This window comes from Equus quagga, chromosome 5, assembly GCF_021613505.1.
Source record: "Equus quagga isolate Etosha38 chromosome 5, UCLA_HA_Equagga_1.0, whole genome shotgun sequence".
Lineage (NCBI taxonomy): Eukaryota > Metazoa > Chordata > Mammalia > Perissodactyla > Equidae > Equus > Equus quagga.
This window is the reverse complement of record NC_060271.1, coordinates 105,977,808-105,999,630: the sequence shown is the minus strand read 5'-3', so window position 1 is coordinate 105,999,630 and position 21,823 is coordinate 105,977,808. Positions and strand designations below refer to the sequence as shown.

At 38.1% G+C, this 21,823-nt stretch overlaps 1 protein-coding gene across 11 annotated transcripts in view; it reads right to left on the bottom strand.

The window, feature by feature from the left end:
• Positions 1–21,823, bottom strand: part of SLC8A1 (solute carrier family 8 member A1) — a 372,033-nt gene that overhangs the window by 195,445 nt on the left and 154,765 nt on the right. The gene's annotated exons all lie outside the window — the stretch shown is intronic.

Below are 21,823 nucleotides of genomic sequence, written 5' to 3'. Positions count from 1 at the left end.
CTGTTCAAGAAAGAAGAGTCATATTCCATTCCATTACTACGAAATTTAGTCCAAGAATTTTTATAATTTAAAACTCATTTGATTAAATAACAGCTAAAGTTAGCTAATGACAGACAGTTCAAAGGTTATTAGCAGAAAAGAGGAACATTTACAGAAATAGTCTTAATTCTTTGTAAAGCAACATAGCATAGCTAGCTATAATAACTTCTTTCCCAAGAGCTTCTACTGTTTTTATCATAGACAAATCACAAAGCTGACAATCACTTTTCTTGAAAAGCTATAAAGACTGACATCCATAGTGCAGCATCTACTTCATAAATAATCACCTTGATTTTTATCTATATTTCCTTTTCATCATTTGAAATACAAACAGAAGGAACGTAAGACTTTAATTGCCTCCCATAAGAAACTGCTGCCCATAAAAAACTCAAAGATCTTGCAAATAAAATTGTCATTTCTGAGTCTCAAATTATTTTTTTCACATTTTTTTTTTTACAAAGGTCAATTTCCTTAGCTAAAAATAACTGAGTGATTAATCTATTCGACATAAAACAAGTCTGGATTTCTGGCTTACTTGCCTGTCATAATCTTCTTTTTAAAATCCCCAATTGAAAATTCTATTAACACCCATTCCACAAATATTTGTAAGGCAAAATTCAAGTACCAGGAAGCAGCAGAATGTAAAATTAACAGAGTGGCATTATAAATGAGCATATGACCAAAACAGCTGCAACTCGGTGATTATCTGTCCCATTGCTGTTTTCGGAGGGGGAAATACAACAAAAACAAACTCTCCTATCCAAGCAACTTCCAGGAGTGTTGAACTAGACTCTAAATGCATTTCAGGGACTTAGAAATACTCCAGAATGTTTAAGTGATCTGAAATGATATCAGAAAGTTAGACCTCTTATCAAGGTGCTTATTTTGTTCTTGAAGGAGTATGAGAAAATTATGAGAGAGGGGATTCTAGTTTCATGAGTTTACTTTTTTTAAAGATTTATTAGAATAAAAAGAAGTCTGTAAAAATATTTGGCTCATCTCCATGCAGACTTAACTTACAAAGAGAGTTACCATATAATTTATATTCCAAATTGGGACACTTGGAATAAGAAGAAGGGGTACTATTAATGATCACAATACTTATACACCAAGATCGTCTTGTGAAAACTGGGACATGGAGTCACATTATTTACAAATAAACATACAAAAAAGAAATGGAGCTATCCTAAACAGGAATCCACAGGATTGAAATTATGATGAGCTTAAAAGAATCAGTAAAGCACTTTTAACTTTTCAACAGACCCTGGATTGAAAGTAAAGAGGTGGCATTAATTGATACTATAAGTGAAAAGGTAAGAAGGGCTGATATTCTTAAAGGGAGGAAATGTCTAAAAAAATCAAGGAAGAGGAATGGGAATTGCATCTGTTTTTGAACAGACAACCACAAAATAGGGTTCAAAGTTACGATGAGGCCATTTCAGAGAAGGATTATTTAAATCTCCTCTTGTACACTTAAATAGGACCAAGCATTCTACTTTTTTTCCTTCTAACTCTGGAGAAGTGTTCTTTCTCTTTGGTCACGATAAGGGGAAATGTCATAAATCCCTGTTCTAAATATGATTCAAAGTAAAGTAGCTCATTCATTTTTAACAAGGTTTTAGTCTCTACAAGGTGGCCATTTTGTCACCCGCTGGAGAGAATTAGGTTATTGGATATTTCCCTCCCTCCCTTCTTCCCCCGCCAATTCCTTCTTCTTTCTTTCCTCTCTTTCCTCAATCTCTCTCTTTCTCTCTGTGTCTCTCTGTGTGTATCTCTCTCTCTCCCTCTCTTTCTTTTAATTAGAATCATAAACGTCTCAGATCTGAAGTTTATCAGGAACATACTACTTCTGATTACTCACAATAGCTGTATCCTGCCAAGTTCTTGGTTTAACCGGAAATGTCATAGCACCGTAACTTGTTATAAAAGCACATCCATAGCATCTTCTGATGCAGCAGCTATTTTCAGGTGAGGGTTGACACTACCTCACCTCCTGTTGTTCGAGGACAGAATGGCTACACAGATGATGTGGGAGAGATGTGGCCCACAGTTTGTGCCACCATCTTTAGTCCCTGCTTATTTCCTTTCGAAATTCCCTCCAGATCCTGACAGTGTGCTCACACACTGCTCCCGCTATGCTTCCACATCCTTTCTTTAGTCCTAAGAAATCCCCAACACATCCCTCCCCACTCTTTCCTTAATAAATAATGACCCAATTTATTTATGTAAAGGTCTGCTTTCCCCCTACAAACTCTGTAGAGAAAAACTGCAATCAATTCTTTTATAGAGAAAAAAAATTTATATTTTCTGTTTTATGGCCAGAAAAACACAGCCAGTTTACTTGTAAGGCTCTGGGCTGATGCTCAACAACTTAAGGAAAACACAACTCTGCCTCTTCCAGTAAGTGCAATGAAAAACACTTGACGTTTTGAGGTAGGTCAGAAAGAGAATGATTTTTGAGAGAACTGTCAAAGCCCTGGAACTAGGGAGGAGTCCTGGTCCAGCCCAAGGATACTGCTTTTCCCTTTCAAACCAGTAGGGCAGATCAATAATTTGACAAATGGTATACCTGAGGATGGCGAGGCATAATGACTACCTTCTTGGGAAATCCATTCATCAATTTATGAGCAACTCAAGCAGATAATAAGGTTGAACCCATTTACTATTTCATTATTATATATTATAATATTTTATATATATTTTATATTATAAAAATGCCATTAAAAAATCCTGGCTCAATTCCTTTCAAATCCAGTCTTGGAAGCTGAGTCAATCTAATAGGTGTTTGATTTATGAAAAATAAGCACCTCTTCACTTTGATATCTCTGTAAGTTTCACTGTCCTTAATAAACTACCTAGAATGGTTAAAAAGGTAAAATGCACATTAATGTCTGTGTTAGGGCACCCTACTGGGCCTGCATAATGTCAAAAGGCATGGGCTACCTTCCTCAATAGCCCGACAGGGAAAGTCTGCAACTCTGAACTGTCCAGAGACAATTCACAAGCAGAGGTACCACACCTTCTGTCAGCAGTTGAGCAATTTGTGTGGTATTGGAATCGAGGATCATTTGTTCTGCAATTTCCAGGCAGGCCTAGGTAGCAGAGTGATAAAATCTACTCATCTACACCAGCCTTTTCAAACTCAGAGCTGGGCACCTTAACATGGTAGTAAAGGCTAAATGGTGCCTGGAGGGCACATCCTATAGTTTCCGGAGGAGCCTACGCACTCACTTCCCCTTCCTACTACCAATATTCTGTTTGCTCCACTATTTGGTACTTTGTCTTTGCCTGAGATGCTGAACCCCCACTTCTGCTATGGTAGACTCTGTAATTCCAGAGAGCAGGTCTCTTTCTTGCCAAGACCACCTCAGTATATTCATTAGAGGAAAGATCAAAAATGGTCATGGCTTTTGAAAATACAGTGCTTCCATCTTCAAGGCTCCACTGAGCAGCAGGGAAGAGATAAAAAAAAGTGAATAAAGAGAACATCAGAGAGAGGCAAACACACTTATCTTGGAGTTAAAACTCTGTCTTCTCTGCCCTTGGTCTTTTCTTGTATCTTCCTATTTCTTTCACCGCCCACTCATTTGCTTCTCCCACCCCTCTTCTTGGATTTCCACCCTCATAACTCTCTTCTTCTTTTTTCTTTCTCTTTTGACGCTAGAACTGCCAACACTTAAAGGACAAGATGGTCTCCTTGTCCAAAATTATGAGCTGAAACAAATTGGTAGTGGACCAACAGTGATGCTCACCGCCATGGGCAACTGATGGATCCTGACAGCCTGGTAATGACTGGTATATTTAAAGAGAACACCTTTTAGCCACTTCCAGAAGGACTTGTACTTTAAGTGTTGCCTTAATCAAATCTATTTGATCTATTTGGGTTAACAATGCACACTTAAAGATGACTGTCTGGAAACAAGAGAAGGGTCCTGATCAGAGTGCAGAAGTATTGACCCCATATCTTAAGTCATTAATAGAAAGCTCTAACAGCCTAAGTAACTTTCCAAGTTTACTGCACAGTATTAAGTTCTTCACAGGAAACAGAACATTGCTTTTATGTAAGATGACACAAAAATAATATAACATTATAGCAAATTTTAAAAAGAAGCCACTTGCAATTCTCTCTCTCTCTGATTTAAATCTTCTAGCATTTTCCATATGGACATTTTATACATTTGAAACCACACTGCACAAATAATTTGGGGCCCTGATTTTTTTATATATAATAATAACATTTCTAAGTTGGTAAATAGTCTTCATAATTTTTAAAAGTTGTATGATTCCATTGAATGAAATATTCATACAATTCATATAAACACTTCACTATCACAATACTGGACCTTTGAATTGTTTTGAATAAACTCTGGCAAGTATGTTTGTGCATACGACATTTTCACATTTCACATTATTCTTGTAGAGTATAGTCCCAGAAGAGGTATTAATGTGTCAAAGGAGGTAACCGTTTTATGACATCTAATACATATTACCAAATTTCACATCATAGGTTTAAAAAACAAATTTCAAGTACCTTCTTTGTACAAAGCATTTTGCTAGGCTTTGAGGCAGAAATGAATGAGCTTAAAATATAGTCTCTGCCCTGAAAATCATACAATTCAGCTGGGAGAAGTAAGACACACATGTGTGAAAAGAGAACTAACTATATCAACTATAGGGATTCAGAGAAGAAAGAACAAGATCATATTCAGCAGGAGTGGGTGAAGAGTTAGACTTTTGATTGAGTCTTGGGACATTCAGAGGTTTGGATGAGTTAAGATGGGGGGATATCCAGGCTGGTACACAGTGCAATAAGAAAGGAAGTTAAGCAACCCCCGGAACTCCCTGTGCCTCAAAAGCACCATGTGAGTGAATTTAACTCATTAGCCTGATCCACACAGATTGCAAACTCCCCAAGGGGAGTTCCATTACGAGTAAGAGTTGTTCATCCTCATCCTTGAAACTTTCTCTTCCCTGTCACATTTGATGTGATACTAAAAAAGGTTTACTTTCCCTGCCTCTAATCTCCTTCTTTCTTTTCAATTCCTCTCCCTCCAATAACCTGTTTATAGAAGGCATTTCTCAAAGTTCTCTTCCAATCCTTTTCTTTCTTCATATTCTTTCCGTAGGTAACTTCACTTGATCTGCGGGTTCTAGCCATTACTTCTCGTTGCTAACTCTGCAATCTATTTGTAGCTCTCAGTTCTCCATTTTGGTCTGATACGTACATTTCCATCTGCCACTCACAGCATTTGAAATCCAGCAAGTCCAAAATTAAACTCTTTCTACATTTTCCAGATCATTTGAAAGCATCACAGTTCAGGGCACATCATTTTTGATGTCTCTTTCATCCTCATAGTTCACATTCAATCAAGCTTCCAAACATGGACCCAGCTTCACAGTGAATTCCAATTTCCTCCTATTGTAGGTATCAAAATCTCTTACCTAGACTATTGCAAGGGCTCCTATCTGATCTGCTTGCCTCTAGCCTCATCCCCTTCAATCTATGCTCTACACCGTTACAAGGTATCTTCCTAAAAGCATAGAGTAGACTGTATCACTTGTCCACCCAAGGCCTTCCAGTAGATTTAGTCAGCAGGCAGAGTCAAATCCAAACACATTAATGTGTCTCTCCTGGTCCTTTTGGACCCAATCTACTTCTCTAATTACATTTCCTCACACTACAACCATCTACACACACACTCCTTGGACTATTTAAAATTCACTGAAAACAGACATGGACTTTCACCCAGGTGAACCTTTTCTTCTTCAGTTTCTTTCAAATGGAATACACTCACATGCTCTGGCCTACTGAAATCTTATACAATCTTTTGGTCCAACAAATATTATCATTTCCAAAAAGCCTTCCCAGACTTATGTTTCCTCAGTTTGAACTCCTGTATTCTATAGCACAGAGTACTTAATTTACACTTCTGTCTGCATGATTGAATATTCCCTTTCTGAAGGCCAAGTCCAGAAATTCAATAAATACAAGCGTGTTTAAATTTATTAATCTCTCAGGCCAAAGGCTGAGCTTCCTCTTGCTGCTTGATAAATGGCTATTAGAAGATTGCCAGCTAAACCTAAAAGTCTTCAAGAAGATGTTCTGTAGAATCCTCATCCAACAGGTCTGGTGAGGAGGAGAAGAAAGGGTAAAAGGATCGGCAAAGTTATCAAGGATTTTTCTTTCCAATAAGCTTTAAGACATATCTTCAAAATGGGGTCAAGAACTCTAACTGCTTGTCATAATGCATTCTTTAGCAAGAATGGGGCATTGCAAATTCAAGTTCTTGTGGTAAGCTCTTTTGTCCCCATCCTAGGCCCTTGCCAGGTTTAAAGTGAGAGCTTTAAGTTCAGAAGACTCCTTGGCTGCAAGCATTCCACAATCCCATATTATTCCATGTGATGCTGACTGGTGTCCTAGCACACTGTGGGATGTCCTGGTCTCCACATAAATCTGAGGTGGGATGGAGGGCAGAGAGAGGAAGGGAATTTACAACCAATGCTTCAGCTTTATTTGTCACTTACCCTGGGAAAGTACTAAGCTAAGAAGAAGGGAAAAGAGAAAGTCAAGCTATTTAAAGAGCGGCAGTTAAAACATCAGAAACATAAACTAATGTTTCTAAATAAAAAAGGGTGTGGAACATGAGTCTCTTTTAAAGTAGATGCCATATCTTAAGAAAACGGGATTTTATTTGATATTTTTGAATGGACCATACAGCCCTGTTTATTAGGACTCAGGGTTATTCCCAAGACCTATTTCTGACTTCCTGGGTTCGTGACATTAGGCGGCACTGTATTTTTTCCATTTGCGTAGTAGAGGCAGGATAATGATAGTATCTACTTTTGCCTAAAGTGACACTGTGAGACTGGTGAAAGAAACGCATTAAAATGATGAGGATAAATGGTCATGTCTCATTAAGACCGGTTCTCCCTGTGATTCTTCAGGCTAAATTCCCATGGAATTGAGTTTTACTTGTTCAAAAACTACACACGTTGTTGGATTAAATGTATGAAAAGAATAAAACAACCAGTGAAGAATAAAGGGAATCTCTAAGGGTGACCACATTTGATAAATTAAAATGAAATAAAAAACTAGAAAATAGAAGAGTGACATCTGATACTTTCCCTGAATTAACAAATCAGCCAGTTATTCCAACCTGGTACGGGCACACCAATAGGTGACAATCCCAAAGAGAAAAGGTTGTTTGTACACAAGATGCCTCATACTCTTCGTCTGTTGCTTATATGTGCAAAGGTGAATGCAGAAATAATCATGATTTCACCAATTACTAGCTCAGGAAAGAAAAAAAGATGGAAACGTATTCCTTTTTTTGCACTGTTTAGTAATAACTGATCAAGATTCAGTAAAATAAGGCATTCTGGACAAATGGCAGAATTCACTCATTTCGAATCTAACGAATCTACTTGTTAAATATAGGCCTGTAACTATAGATAAATATCTGATCTAACACTATCAAGTTACCTGCATATCAGAGCCACATAAAAAATAGAATGGATAAAATTGTCTACAGATAATCATAAATCATTTCTTTTTCCAAGTGAAATACAGTGCTTGTTATACAGTTTGAAGTAGTACATGTACAGGCTAGGAGCATCAGCTTTGCAGGTCCACAGACAAGGGTTCAAATCCTGGCTATGCCAAGCACTTACCAGCTCTGTGATCTCAGGAAATTTACCTAAGCTCTTTACATCTATGTCAGTTTCCTCTTTTGGAAAACAAAGGTAATAATATCTCTTACGGGACTGTTGCAAGAATTAATTGAGGGAATGCCATACGTCATGCTAAGCTTAGTGTCTAACATATGATACATTCTCAATAAATGTGGCTTTTTATTAATATTATTAGTAGTAGTAAGGCTGAAAAATTGAACAGCTAGACAGTGCTTCTAACGTCAATTTCTACAAGATATTCATAGAATACTCTAGTTCAAACCGACACACACACACAATGAAAATACTTCCTCCAGTGCCCAACCGTGCTTGGTATTTCTGATTCACTGCCAATAGCCCATTTTGACACATACACGACCCTATAGTAAAGAATGCCCAGGAGAATCAGAAAATGTCCCTGATATTAGTGGAATTTCATGTGAGTTAACTCCACTGAATGGAATGGGCTTTGTATAGAACCTTATCAATTATTTTCCTTTGTAATGGTTTTTCTAATTAGAGATTTGCTGAAGGATTTCTGTAGTGACTTGACAACACTACAAGCATTTTATTTCTAAATCTTTTTATGTCTTTCTAAAGGTCATGGGCTGGGTCTGTGTAATTCTCTTTGCAGCACCACAAGCATTTGGCTGCTTAGCAAATGCTTTTTGAGGATGGTAAAGAGCTCTGTTTTTCATTAAGTGGCTTTGAACTTTGGCACCACAAGTCCTGACTCTGGATTTACCCTTTACTTCACCACACAATTCAGTTCAAACAGCAAAGTGCTTATCCCCTCTCTCTACTACATGTGTGGCGGGGGAGGTGTTTCCCCTTGTGACTTCTTGTGTCTTTATCAAGCGAGTCCATTTTAACGCAAGGATTCCCTGTTCCCTAAACTTCCTTATTCTGACCTTTCTCTTAACCTTATGCTTCAGCACTACACTACGTGGTGATGCTAGGGGGAAAAAAAGACCAGCGAGTCAAAAATGGGGTAGAAACAGAATTCTCTACCACCTTCCAGAAAAGAAAAGAGTTGGCTTAAATCCAAAGGTCAAATATACGCAGGTTTTCTTATGGAAAAGAAAGGTCAAACCTGCTTACGGCTTCTGAAGTGAGTTTATAACCCCAGATTACCAAAATTAACCATCCAGTGAATCATTCTGATATTTCCATGAGTAAAGTTAGATTGATTAACTTTTCCAGGGTTCTGTTATCAGATAAACAAAGCAATATATTTTGCATAAAGACTTCCCACCAAAATAGCATAGTGGAGCACAAGAAGCTTAAAAGACGCCCTCCGGGGCCACTCAAGGGTCTTTACAGACAGAAAAAGCAAATTAGCCACTTGAATTTACTTTTCGGCACAATACTATACAAGCCAAAACAAATGTACAGCCTTCTTTCCTCACTTGCCTTTTTTAATGCTTCTAAATTATGTTAGAGTTTTAGGACTTCCAATCGGATTAAAGTTTGGCAAAGTAGGATCATAAATAGTGAAAAAAAACCTCAACAAAAATGCTTGCTGCGTTCAGTAAAAAGTCTCTTTCACACCAGAATTTCATTCATCAGAATAGTGAGGCAACCAACGTTATGGAGAAGAATCTCATCTTTTTATTCAAGACTCAGGCCTCCCATTGAGCTGATTCTGCTTTGCAATGGAAAACATACATTTTCTATCACCCTTACTGTTTCAATAGTATGAAGAAGAATGAATAAAACAATTTTGATTTTTTTTTCAGGAAGATTAGCCCTGAGCTAACTACTGCCAATCCTCTTCTTTTTGCTGAGGAAGACTGGCCCTGAGCTAACATCCGTGCCCATCTTCCTCTACTTTATATGTGGGACGCCTACCACATCATGGCTTTTTGCCAAGCAGTGCCATCTCCACACCCGGGATCTTAACCAGCAAACCCCGGGCCACTGAGAAGTGGAACATGCGCACTTAATTGCTGTACCACCGGGCCAGCCCAAAACAATTTTGATTTTTAGGGCCTCCTTAACTTAGTATTATTTTAGCATATAATCAGTTTCGTCTATTAGCTTGGAGTCACTAATCATCATATTATAAATATATCTATATGCATAAGACTGGATACCCCATTTTGTTGTGTCATCGTTAACATATACACAGAAACACAGAACATTAGAGTCAGTTAAAAGGAGCCTTTGAGATTATCCAGCTGCTTATTTCAGAAGCAGATAAAATGAGGTTCTGAGAGTTTAGTCATTTCTCCCAGAAAAATTTGTGTCTGATTCCTCCCCACCCCCCAGAGTTCCAGTCCAATGTGATGCTGTGGACGGAAAAAAGTAGAGCTACCATGTACTGAATATTGTAGTAGGTTTTTCATGCCTTTTAGCCCATTCAAATACTCAACAATTTACTATCAGAGGTATCACCATTTCAGTTTTATATATAGCTGTCTTAAGTATAGCTTACGGTCACAGATCTGGACAATGACAACATTTTTTACTGACTGCGCATATTTATGACATAATACCAGAAAATGAAATTTATGAATGCAATTTAGGTTATAATAGACAATATATATGCCATAACATTCTTAAAAGCTGATTTTATTAGTACCAATAACAAAAGCATTATCTGCATTATCTGTGACTCTACCATGGGGAAAGAAGGGTAAGTTCCACAAGGCACTCAAATGGCAAGAATCATTCTAAGAACGATGCCCTTAAAATGTCCTGAAAAATGTTTTTATTTGGCCATTAATATGAATACCCAAAGTTGAGGGCTACAATGACAAAATTCTCAAACCACTGATCAAATGATGTGCTATTTTCAGGCAGGTAACATAATAGCAAAGAGAAAAGGTATCTAATTTGTGTCTGGGACATTTAAAATAAACATAATGAGAAAGAAAGGCTGAAGCAGTCCTTTAGTCATATAGGTCTCTCATTCTGAGTCCCAAACTAATCCCTCAACCTGCTGGGGTGGGGGTAGAGGGTGGAAAGACACTTCATGCCATTCTGCCACTGTCCTTGTCTCCCCCGACCTCTACCGAGGCCTCTAGTAAAATCTGCTCATCCTGGGGCTGGCCTGGGTTCACCAGTTCAGATCCCAGGCATGGACCGACACCACTCATCAGCCATGCTGTGGTGACAATCCACATATAAAATGGAGGAAGATTGGCACAGGTGTTAGCTCAGGGCTAATCTTCCTCAAGCAAAAAGAAGAGGAAGACTGGTAACATATGTTAGCTTAGGACTAATCTCCCTCAGGAAACAAAAAAATTGCACATCCCTCTTATAGCCAAAAAGCCAAAAACCCTATTCATATCAACTCCTGGATCTTAACTTCTAGGGGGCACCAGCTCTCCAGTTTTGTAAACAGCCATATTCCAAATCCCAAATGAGTTTCCAGCTAAGATAGACAGATAGACAGATAGGTAGATAGGTAGATATAGATATAATATAGATATGTAATATCTACATATTCATCCTCCTGCTGGTAGCTTTCATTCCTATGATCTCAGAAATTTAAATGTTGCAAAGACAAAATAAATACACATATGCCCAGAAAGCTTAGCAATATGTTCATATATCTTTTAAATTTCCTAAAATATCAAAGCACAAATAACCACTGAAAGAAGTAACATTTACTGCATATTTGATTTCGTTCAAATTCAGCTATGGCTTCATTTGAAAAACACACTTCCTGTACTTAAGCAAAAGTAGTTGGTCTATAACTGTGATTAAATTTACATTGTGCTGTCAAGTTAAATCTGTGAAGAATACTGTCTATAAACAGGAAAATAAGGATAGGAATGACTGACATTAAACTAACTTCTTTTAAAAAGTATAACAAGCATAGCTTGCTTTCTCTTACTCGTATTTTGTAAAAATCATGTAGACAATGCAAAAGTATCTTCTCTCCAGGGTCTGGCCCAGTGGCATAATGGTTAAGTTCATGCACTTCAGCAGCCCTGGGATCACAGGTTCGGATCCCAGGCATGGACCTACATGCCACTCATCAAGCCATGCTGTGGCGGCACCCCATATCAAAAAAAGGAAGATTGGCAATGGATGTTAGCTCAGGGCCAATCTTCCTAACTGAAAAAAAAAGCATCTTCTCTCCAAACTTAAAACTATGACAGCCCTAAAAGAACAAGAATGGTTATTTTTCATGGACCTCAGAGCCAGGCCAGGAATAGCTTTTTAGTACAAACTACATGGCTCACAGAATGATAAGTATTTTGAAATAAGGTGATCCTTTTCTTAATAGGACATAAGCGTGTTTGAGGCTCTGCCTTTTTCATGATTAGCTGGCTCTGTGTGAATATAGACTCTTTGGAAACCTAACTTTATTGGTATAACTGGAATGGGTCTATGAAAAAAAGTCAAGAAAAAGATAAATGAGTGAAGTTTGGAAAACACTACTAGTTGCTACATGAACCAATTGCTTGAGAATGAGCAGGGAGAAAGGAAAAGTTCCATAGGAAGGGTGATGTTAGAGCTAGCTCTCAAAAAAATTGGGATTTACAAGTCAGAAGATAGGGCAGTGCATTTCCCTAAAATATCATATCACGGTCACAAACTAAATCGCTGCCTATGGTTAAGGGCAAATGACTAGTCTCTAAGATTCTCCAGTCTGCTCCAATCTCAAGGATGCCTTTTGCCTTCCTAGGACCACTTTGAGTGGAACCTCAAAGACATGTGAGCTTCTTGAGTACAGCAATGATCACAATGCATTGTAATCACCTATTTACACGACTCCTCCACTTGAAGGCAGGGGACACACTTATATCACACTGCACCAGTGTCTGACGTATTTTACACATTCAAATGACTAAACAAATCAATGAATGAATGAGGATTTAACCAAGACAGTAAAGGCTTTGCAGGGCCCATTTCTACCTGCAGTTTGTAATGATGTTCACTAAGAAAAGCTCAGAATGCCCCATATTATAGACAGTTCTGAGCACCCCTGAGAGGTCTAAACTAGTCCAGAGGGTTCCTCAGAGCCCCAGATAAATCTTGTTTAACCAAACTTCTCTTCTCTGAAAAATAACTTCACATCCCTTAGGGAGGTTATCTAAACTGACCCTTTCCACTGGGACTCCTCCAGCTACCGGTCTGGGCTCCATTTCTGGAGATGCTATCATAGATATGGGTTGTTAGGTTCAAACTGGTTCACCACCAAAACAGGCAGAAGCCTCTGTGTCCTGCCAGTATGTTCCATTTTAGGATAACTTAGTATTTTTATTCCTGCTTTCTATTTAAATGAAAAATGAAAAAAAAAAAAAATGAAGTCCATAGAAAGATCATGGGCTTTGGTGTCTGAGATCTGAATCTGAATCTTGGTTCTGTCACTTTCTGTTTGACCCTGGCTGAGGTAACTCCCCAAGCCTTGGTTTCCTTTCCTGGAAATGAGGATAATAGTATTTACTCCATAGTGGGGAGTGAGCATCAAATATGACACACCTGACATAGTGCACAAAATAGGTATTCAGTGAACAGTTGTCTTAAAGATGCCTAAGAAGACATGAACTTTTTGTAATGCACAGAAGCCAATTCATTTTTCTCAAAATGGCTGGAAACAAGGCAAATGTTGCTTCTATTTAAATTTAAGCATGATAATTGTGTTAGCTACTTAATTAATGTACTGGGCATATTTTCCAGCTGCTGCTTATCTTGAAAAATATAAAAGAAATTTTCTTTTCTCTTTACTTTAAGAAGGGGGAAGAAAGGAAATAAGTTCACTGTCTCAGATGATATTTTGAGATTTATACCTGAATTGTGATATTTTCTTAGGAATGATTTTCCAGGAAAGAATGCGTCATCATAAACAGTAGTTTTGTTTTGTAAATATCATAACGCTGCCCCCGGCAACTGATTCATACAGACCAGTTTTATTTTCTTGCCTTATGACTCTGAATTCTCTAAGCTTTAAGAAAGTACTTGACTCAAAAAAGAGCTCATCGAGGAAGTCAGGTAAAAAGGCAAGGAAAACAACAAACTACTCACTTCCATCCAGGCCATCCTCAATAACGCAACAGTAGTTAGTAGCCTCAAATAGTAGGCACTCAGTGATATTATTCAGTGTGGATTAACCTCTTACTTTTCTCTTTCCATAGATAATTTTCCCATAGGCTCCTAGACATTTTCCCCTTGCTTTCCACCCAATTTATTTTTCTTGTTTGTTATATTCCTGTATTCCTATTTATGCCTCTAGGAAAATATGAAATGATTCTTCCTTATTCATGGAGAAATATACCATCCTGATGATTCTAGGAAGTCTCCTTATTTCAATTATTGAAAGTTTTCCAAAATACTGCATAAACATTAAATTCCTTTATGCTTTTTCACCTGTGAGTTCTATCTATCATTTAATATTCCTAAACCATCTAAATTAGATCTATCTTACTGGTATTCGGCTCAAAAAATCACGTTTGATTAAGAGGTGTAACTGTAGAGGAGAGGTCCCTGAGGCACAGAGAGGGAAAGTCACTTGAACAAGATCACCCAGCTCATATGAACTTAGGAAATATGGGGATCTGGAAGCTGTGTTCTGTCTTAACCTTCTTCCTCTCTCTCTCTCTTTGATTCTTCAATGAGGCTAAAATTCAGCCAGGGATAATCTTAGTGGGACAGCATCTGGTAATTTCCCAGAAGACAGAGACATTTGAAGATTTCCAATAGGAGAAGCATCGCCATGCTGCCTGTAAGACAAATCTTGACAAACACAAAAATAACATTGGCACCTACTAACCTGTAAACACAAACAAACAAGAGCATGTGTGTGTGTGAAAGCCAGCCTTCTATGAACTGGATAATATGAAATGAACACCAGCTATTCTGAGAGCACTGAGCCTGCTGACAAAGATTCCTCTGGGATGGAATGCAGCACAAGCAAAGCTCCCGGCCCACAAACCGTGGTCTTTGATTCTATGACTGCTTTGTAAACTTCCGCATATGGCATCAGACTCTATCAAAAGCACTCAGTAAACATATGTGAATGATCACTGAGAAACAAAACTAACAAGTCTGTAGGCATATTTCCATCAATAAGTCGTTTTCATCCCCAAACTAGTGATGATTCTTACTTTGAAATTAGATGGTGAATGTCTTCAGTAATTCAATATTCTGCTTTTCAAAATTGCCTAATAGGTCCTGAAACATTGTACTACATACGGTACAGAAATTCAATAAAATGCTAGGTCAACTACACACAGCTGTAACAAAATATTTGAACACAATATGCTATCTATTATAAATATAAGTAAACATGAATATAAAAATAGTTGAAATGATAAACAGGAATTAGAATTTACGTTATAAATTAACACACGATCTTTTGATAGAACTAGCTCTAAGCCAGAGATGATGAACTTTCCTGGAAAGAAAAATGTTGGCTGCAGATAACAGACTGCTCTTGTGCTCCCAAGGCGAAGACAATAAGACGCCCCACAGCACGGATCACACAAACACAGAATCTGCCCGAATTTCAAGAACTAAGGTGATTTCTATTAGTAAACAAATGCCCACTATTTGTCTCCAGCATCTTCTTTCATGTTTCTTAGTTTAGTTCTTAGTAAGCATGGAAATAATAGGTTACTCATTCCTAAGATACCATTATCTCCAGCAGGCTGTACATGCTTCATGTCCGATCAGAGTATCCTGTTTAAAGACGGCCAGTGATCAGATAAAGGTAATGTGCATCCTCTCTTACATTTCAGCTCGATAGCACCAGCAGTGCTGCGAGTTCCTCTCAAGCCCTGGCAATCCAGTTACAGACAAGTTGAGGGTTCTCTAAAGCCAAGCAGAGCCAGAATTCACTCCAACATTTTGTATAAACTTGGTTTTAGAAACATGTATTTTACCATTTTCACTATACCAGATTGTGAAAAGAAAATAACTGAAGTATTAAGTAAATGTAATAAGTTTTGTACATGTATGAAAAACTGTCCAGTATATATAGTTAAGTGAATATTGTAGGTAATGAAATAGAATGCAATTTATGATACCATTTTGCCATTTTGTATATAACACACGAATGTTTAGCACATGTATGGGAAAATTTTGACTACTACTCAATTATTAGCAATGAATTGGGGTAAAGGAGTACGAGTTTGGTATTGCGGAATACTTTCAATTTTTAAGATGTATCTCAATAGATGGATGGATAGATACAAAGACAGATGTTACTATGTAATTAGAAAAATCATGAACACACATCATTGTGCAGAAAATAATCAAGATACAATCTATCCTACTGTATACTAATCATGTCTACTTTCACAAATTCAGTTGAAAATGCTAAGCCAATAAAGAGGTATATATTTTATTGCCTCATGGCTTTTCAGAGCTTTTAATGGGCACTATGAATGTGTATTGAGAATAAATAGTCATATGAAGCAGAAGAGAAATGCTCATATGCAGAGCATAGGGCCTCCCAGTGCTCACTGTAGCCTGTACCCCTGGTAAGTTTTGGTCAATTTGCTTTTAAGTCAAGACATATTAGGTACTCTTTGGATATTTGAAATAGTGGCCTGTGATTTTGATCAACATGTACCACTGACAGCCACAAGGATCATGTCCATTTCAAATGCCCTGTCTCATTTCTGTGGGTTGATTGGTCAAGTTGGTCAAAAAAGGAGTTGGAAGACCAGGTTTTCCAAACACAGCCCCCTTTCTCCTCTTTGAGAACCCCAGGTTTAGGGTTAGGGTTTTTGCTATGTACTCCTCTAACCAACAGGAGGGTCCCACAGTGCTCAACGTTTTCAGAGATTAATTCCTAAGTCTGGCCTTGGCTAATCAATTTCTTGCTGAACTGCAAGTTCAGTGTGAGAATAGGGAAAATGCAAACTCATCATGCAAGTCAGCCTTATAAGAGTGAAGAGTAGGAAGTCTGAAGGAGTTCTTTCATGGACAATGAGAAGGCAAAGCCCCTCTGGCTGCCCAGCACACACTGGAGAGCTATGCTTGACTTTTCGTTCTTTTCACTTAAGGCTTTAGTTCCTGCACAAATAAAAATTCTCTTGAGAAAGTTCACTTTTTGAGCTATTACCAGTCATTTTATAACCTATCATGAATTGTTTTATGTGATCCTTAAGGGGGAAAGCACTTGAAGGAGCTGATGGCCAAGAGTAGAAAGGGGTGGAGTGGTGTGAAGGAGAGGTAATTTGCCCTATTTCTTTGTTCCGTGTAGTATTAGCTTTGCTTTGTATGTTTCCTGGTCCTTTGTGCCTATTTTTTCACATATAGAAAAGTGAGATCGAACCACTCCTTGGTTTCCTGAAACAGGGTAAGTCATCTTCAGGAAGGAGCTCAAAGAGAACTAGCAAGCACTCTTCCCAAGTTAGCTTGGTTTTCAAATGCACGTTGGATAAACAGATCAATAAATCAAACAAGCAAATGGTAAGGGGGAAACTGCTGCCTTCTTACTGGTACTGACTATGCTTCTAATTAGAAGCACAGCACTCTTGGATTACTCTGGAGTCTAAATCAAGTAACTGAGTTGGAAGCTCCAGGCATTTTTGCAGGTTACTTTATAAAGTGAAGGAGAGTTCCTTCTATGACTTTGCTAATTTCACAAGGTCCTTCCTTTGCTTACCTTCTATGAACTAAGGATGTTTTCTTTGTTAAAAGTAACAAAAATGTTTTAGTGTTTTCAAAACATAAAACAAATCAAGTAATTGTGACTTGGAGGTCTCATGAGATTCCAGGAAATATCAACACGCAGTTAAAATATCATACTTCTGGACCTGGATTCTAGCACTAGGTTTTGCCACATAATACCATCACACCTTTGGGAAAGTTTCTTAACTTCTCTGAGCTTCTCTTTTTTTATGTGTAAAATATGATTAATATCCCTTACTTCTCAAGATTGTTTTTAAGATTATATAAGTGTGTGTGAATGTACTCTTTTAAACTATAAGGTTCTGTTAAAAATGTTTTTATTAATATTGATTTTATGCATGACTTCCATTTCTGACATCCACAGGGCAACAGTAACAGTGGATCAAATCCTGCTGCATGGACCATCAGGGTAGAGCGTAATTCTTATCCTTAAGGTAGATCTACCTTTAAGGGAATCTTTCTAAAATTATGTATCCTATCTGCCTGAAGTATGGACACTGTTTATGACATTAAGGAAAAATAGTTATAACCTTAGAAAAAGGCAAAAAAGTACTAAGTAGCATGTCCTTTCAGTATCATATGGGGACACAGACCTAGCCAAGGGCTATTTAATAATTTAGGGAAAGTGCATTTTGTTTGATTCACTTTGTTTATTATTGATGAAAGATCCAAGACTTAGAGAAGTTTCATGTTAACCCAGAGAATTTTATCTGATAGAGACACAAATAATTTCTGTCTGGTAGAAAAGATAATCCCAAAGGCTGCAGTTTCGTGTCTGTAAATATTAACCACTTAGGTATCCAACCCAGCAATCTGACTCTAACATTTACTAAATGGCCTATACATACTCGGCTCTTTAAACTGGCCTTATCATCTGACTGAATCTCTAACTAATAAATAAGTTGAATAAATTCTTTGACACACGTTCATGTTATGTATGTAAGTCACATTTTTAATTTTTTAAATATCTTAACTGTGGCAAAGAAATTTTGTTGTTCTGGAGGTTATTACAGTGGGATTTGGTAGCTGGGGGAGTATATTCTGATAGTGGAAAAAACTGTCATAGCATACGAATGGGAAGAGAGAGGGATAAATAACTAGTTGGGAACAAAGACTTTCTGGAAAACTTTGTTAAGAATTTTAAAACTTGCTTTCTCTCTCTATTTCTCCTGGGGGCCAAACATATGGTTTATGGTGACAAGTAAGTCAGGGAACTTACTTTAAAAAGTGTCTCCTTCTGACTAATAACTGGAATGTACGCTGTTACAATTGTACTCAATAATTCTAAATTCTCACAGAATAAAATTCAGCGTGCATTACCATTCACTTATACTTTATATCTCAGATGATGGAGACCCATAGAGTTTAGGGGGTTACTAAAAAGACGGATGGTGGAAAATACGAACAGTATTCAGTATACTTGACACTATGCTAAACGTATTAACCACTTTAAGATTTACACTCAGACGAAACGTGTCCACAGAGGTCCTCACTGCATACAATAAGAGATGGTAAGCATGACTCCAGTCATATCCTGAAATATCTGCAGAAGCTTGGATTTTCAGGACTTAAGCTTTCAAGACTTCATTTTAATTGAGTAACGAGGATATTGAGCTAAATCAATTTTCTCTTTCTCTGTAGGATGTTATGTACAAAAATGGAAGGCAAAGTATTTGTGATTCAGTGTAAAACTTGGGAAACACCTACTTAAAAAGAGGCAGAGTAAAAGAGACCCTCTGAAGAGTTCTGTTGCAAATAAGCCTTTTAAATTCTAATTCTGCACTTCCTCAATCTGTTTGGCCCCAGGAAAACCCCCTTCTGCCCCATCTCTTCTTGTTCCTCACCTATGAACATATCTAGGAACATCATCCATGAACTAAAAACTCAAGTTTTAAGTAACACTTTAGAAAATTCTGAACTAATCATCTCTGAGGTCACTTGAAATTCTAACTAGTATAATAACTTACTTAAAATTTATACAGCACTTACTGCCTGCCAGGAACTGTCCTATTCACTTAACAAATATCAACCCATTCAGATCAGTTGAAGATGCTGATGGTGTCTTCAATGGACACCATCAATGGCACGTCAAAGGACATGCAAGGCCTGTGTCAGCCTTGCCTGTCCCAGGGCCCAGAAGAGTAAATGCCTGCATGTGCAAAATTGTTCAGGTAATGAAGCAGAGGTGGATAGAATTAAAAAGCAAAACAAGCGAAGATTATTATAAATGAAACACTTATGGACATACCATAAGTTCTGTAGTTGTGCTTATTACCGACTAAGGATAAATATGTTCATGCAGAGTGAGGAAAAATATGAATGGAAAATATAGTTTGAAAACTGCTTTGAGAAATATGATGTCTAGTTTCTAAACTGCTACACTTGTCATTTGGAATCAAAGAAAAATTCTAAGCTTCTGCTAATGATGGAATGCGTCTCAGCAATATTCTTTTCCATATTTATTATGAAAATATTAGTGACTAAAACATACAAAACCATTCAATAATGAATTAAGGGTCAGCTACACCCCAGTACCTGGGTCAGACACAGGGATAGAGGTGCCAAGAAGCTCAGGATCTTATAAGGAAGACAGGCTGTATCCAGTGGCAATCTAGTGAATCAGGAATATGGTAGGAAGCAGAGGGAGAGATGGTCAAAAAGGGCTTCCAGGGAAACTGACTTAGGCCTTAAAGAAGTCATTTTGTGAGGAAGAAGGGGTCAGCTGAGGGAATGGTGCAAAAAATAAACTACACTAGAGTTAATTGAAATATCAAGATGTTAGCAACAGAGGATCAAGATCAACTCCCTCTCCCTAGGACGATTCAAAGACACAGGCTCTGCTGATTCCACAAGCTGTCTGTCTGGGATTTTTCGCAAGATTCTTTGAAGGTGCCAAGGACCGAGTGTATGCCAACATGGATGAGGAAGGATTCACTGGAGAGAGAGATTCAGTGCAAACTTGTAAAGAATTTATATCCAATCTTCCCCCTTTCCCCCAATGACACAAAAAGAAAGAGACAAGAAATACATCACCCCAGGTGTGAACTACAAACATGCCATAGTGCTTTTGGCTCTGAAAAAGTTCACCTTTGAGTAAGACACCCAGATCCACTATTTATTTTAATATAAACTATTAGAGAGAAAAATATCTGGGAGAAATGCAATCAAAGAAGCATCTACGGAGAGTAAGCAATGTGATGAAGCAATATTTAAATGCCATAAGAAAAAAAAATCATAAAACCTCACGTCTCCTAGTGGCCCTAGTCTTGGCCAATCTAGCCCAATGTACACAAATTTAAAATCTGGAGGTTGGGCCTGCCAGGAAGCTCTTGGGTTAGACTTGGGCATGCATCTAGAAACACGTAGTTTCCCAGAGTGATCCCAAGAATTCTTGACCCTGATTCTCAAAACTGAGCATTGAGCACAGTCATAAGCATGTGAGATCCCAGGGCATGTATATATTCTTCCCCACCCAATCTCTCTTGCTCTGACATCCACATTATGAAGCAATCAGCACAGATGGAGACAAGCAAACTGTTGAGAGCTCTTCAGTATTTTGTTTGTCTGTTTGTTTTCAAAAAGGGGCACGATGTTATAAGCCATGGATTTTCAAATTTGATAACTGGTTTAACTTGAGTAGTCCAAGCTTGAAATGCCAAGCTTTTCCAATCTTGTTTGCTCCTCCAGAGTCAAGACACTCTCTGAGCTGTGTGGTAGATACTCATGTTTCATGGTGGTGAGTGCGAAGAGTAGACGTTTTAACACTCCATCTCCTTTGGTCACAATCCATAGATTGTGGGTCCTGCTCCTCTTCTGAGATCCCTTACTTCTTACCACATGCTTTGAAAGGCATCACTACACCCAAACCTCATCAATAACCACATACATATTATAAAAATAAACATTCTTGAAAATGTTAGAGGTGCTTCGTAAACTACATTTCCACTTATCTGCAAAGGAAAGTGGAGTGTGATGCGGAAGAAAACATGCTTATATCTTAGTTATGCAGGAAAGCAGTCAGAAGATTCCTGTGAGCCCAAGAAGAATGTCGGAGAAGAAAATCCACACAGTTCAGAACATGGAAGATGATACCTTTCAACTCTGAGATAGACAGGGCCACCGATTTATTCCTAGCGTTGTTAGTCAATGAATAAAAGAAAGGAAGAAAGCAAATTTGTGTTTGAATAACCCCAACTCTGAACTAACATGCTTTACAATGACCAGAAAATCTGCATTTTGAAAACTTCTCTTTTTCCTGTAGGTTTCCAAGTGTACTCTTCAGAACTAACAAGAGCCGGCTTAAGACTTAGAATCTGGGGCTGGCCCCGTGGCCGAGTGGTTAAGTTCACGTGCTCCGTTTTGGCGGCCCAGGGTTTCGCTGGTTCGGATCCTGGGCGCAGACATGGCACTGCTCATCAGGCCACGCTGAGGCAGTGTCCCGCAAAGCACAACCAGAGGCATCTCAACTAGAATACACAACTATGTGCTGGGGAGCCCGGGGTGGGGGGGGGGGGGG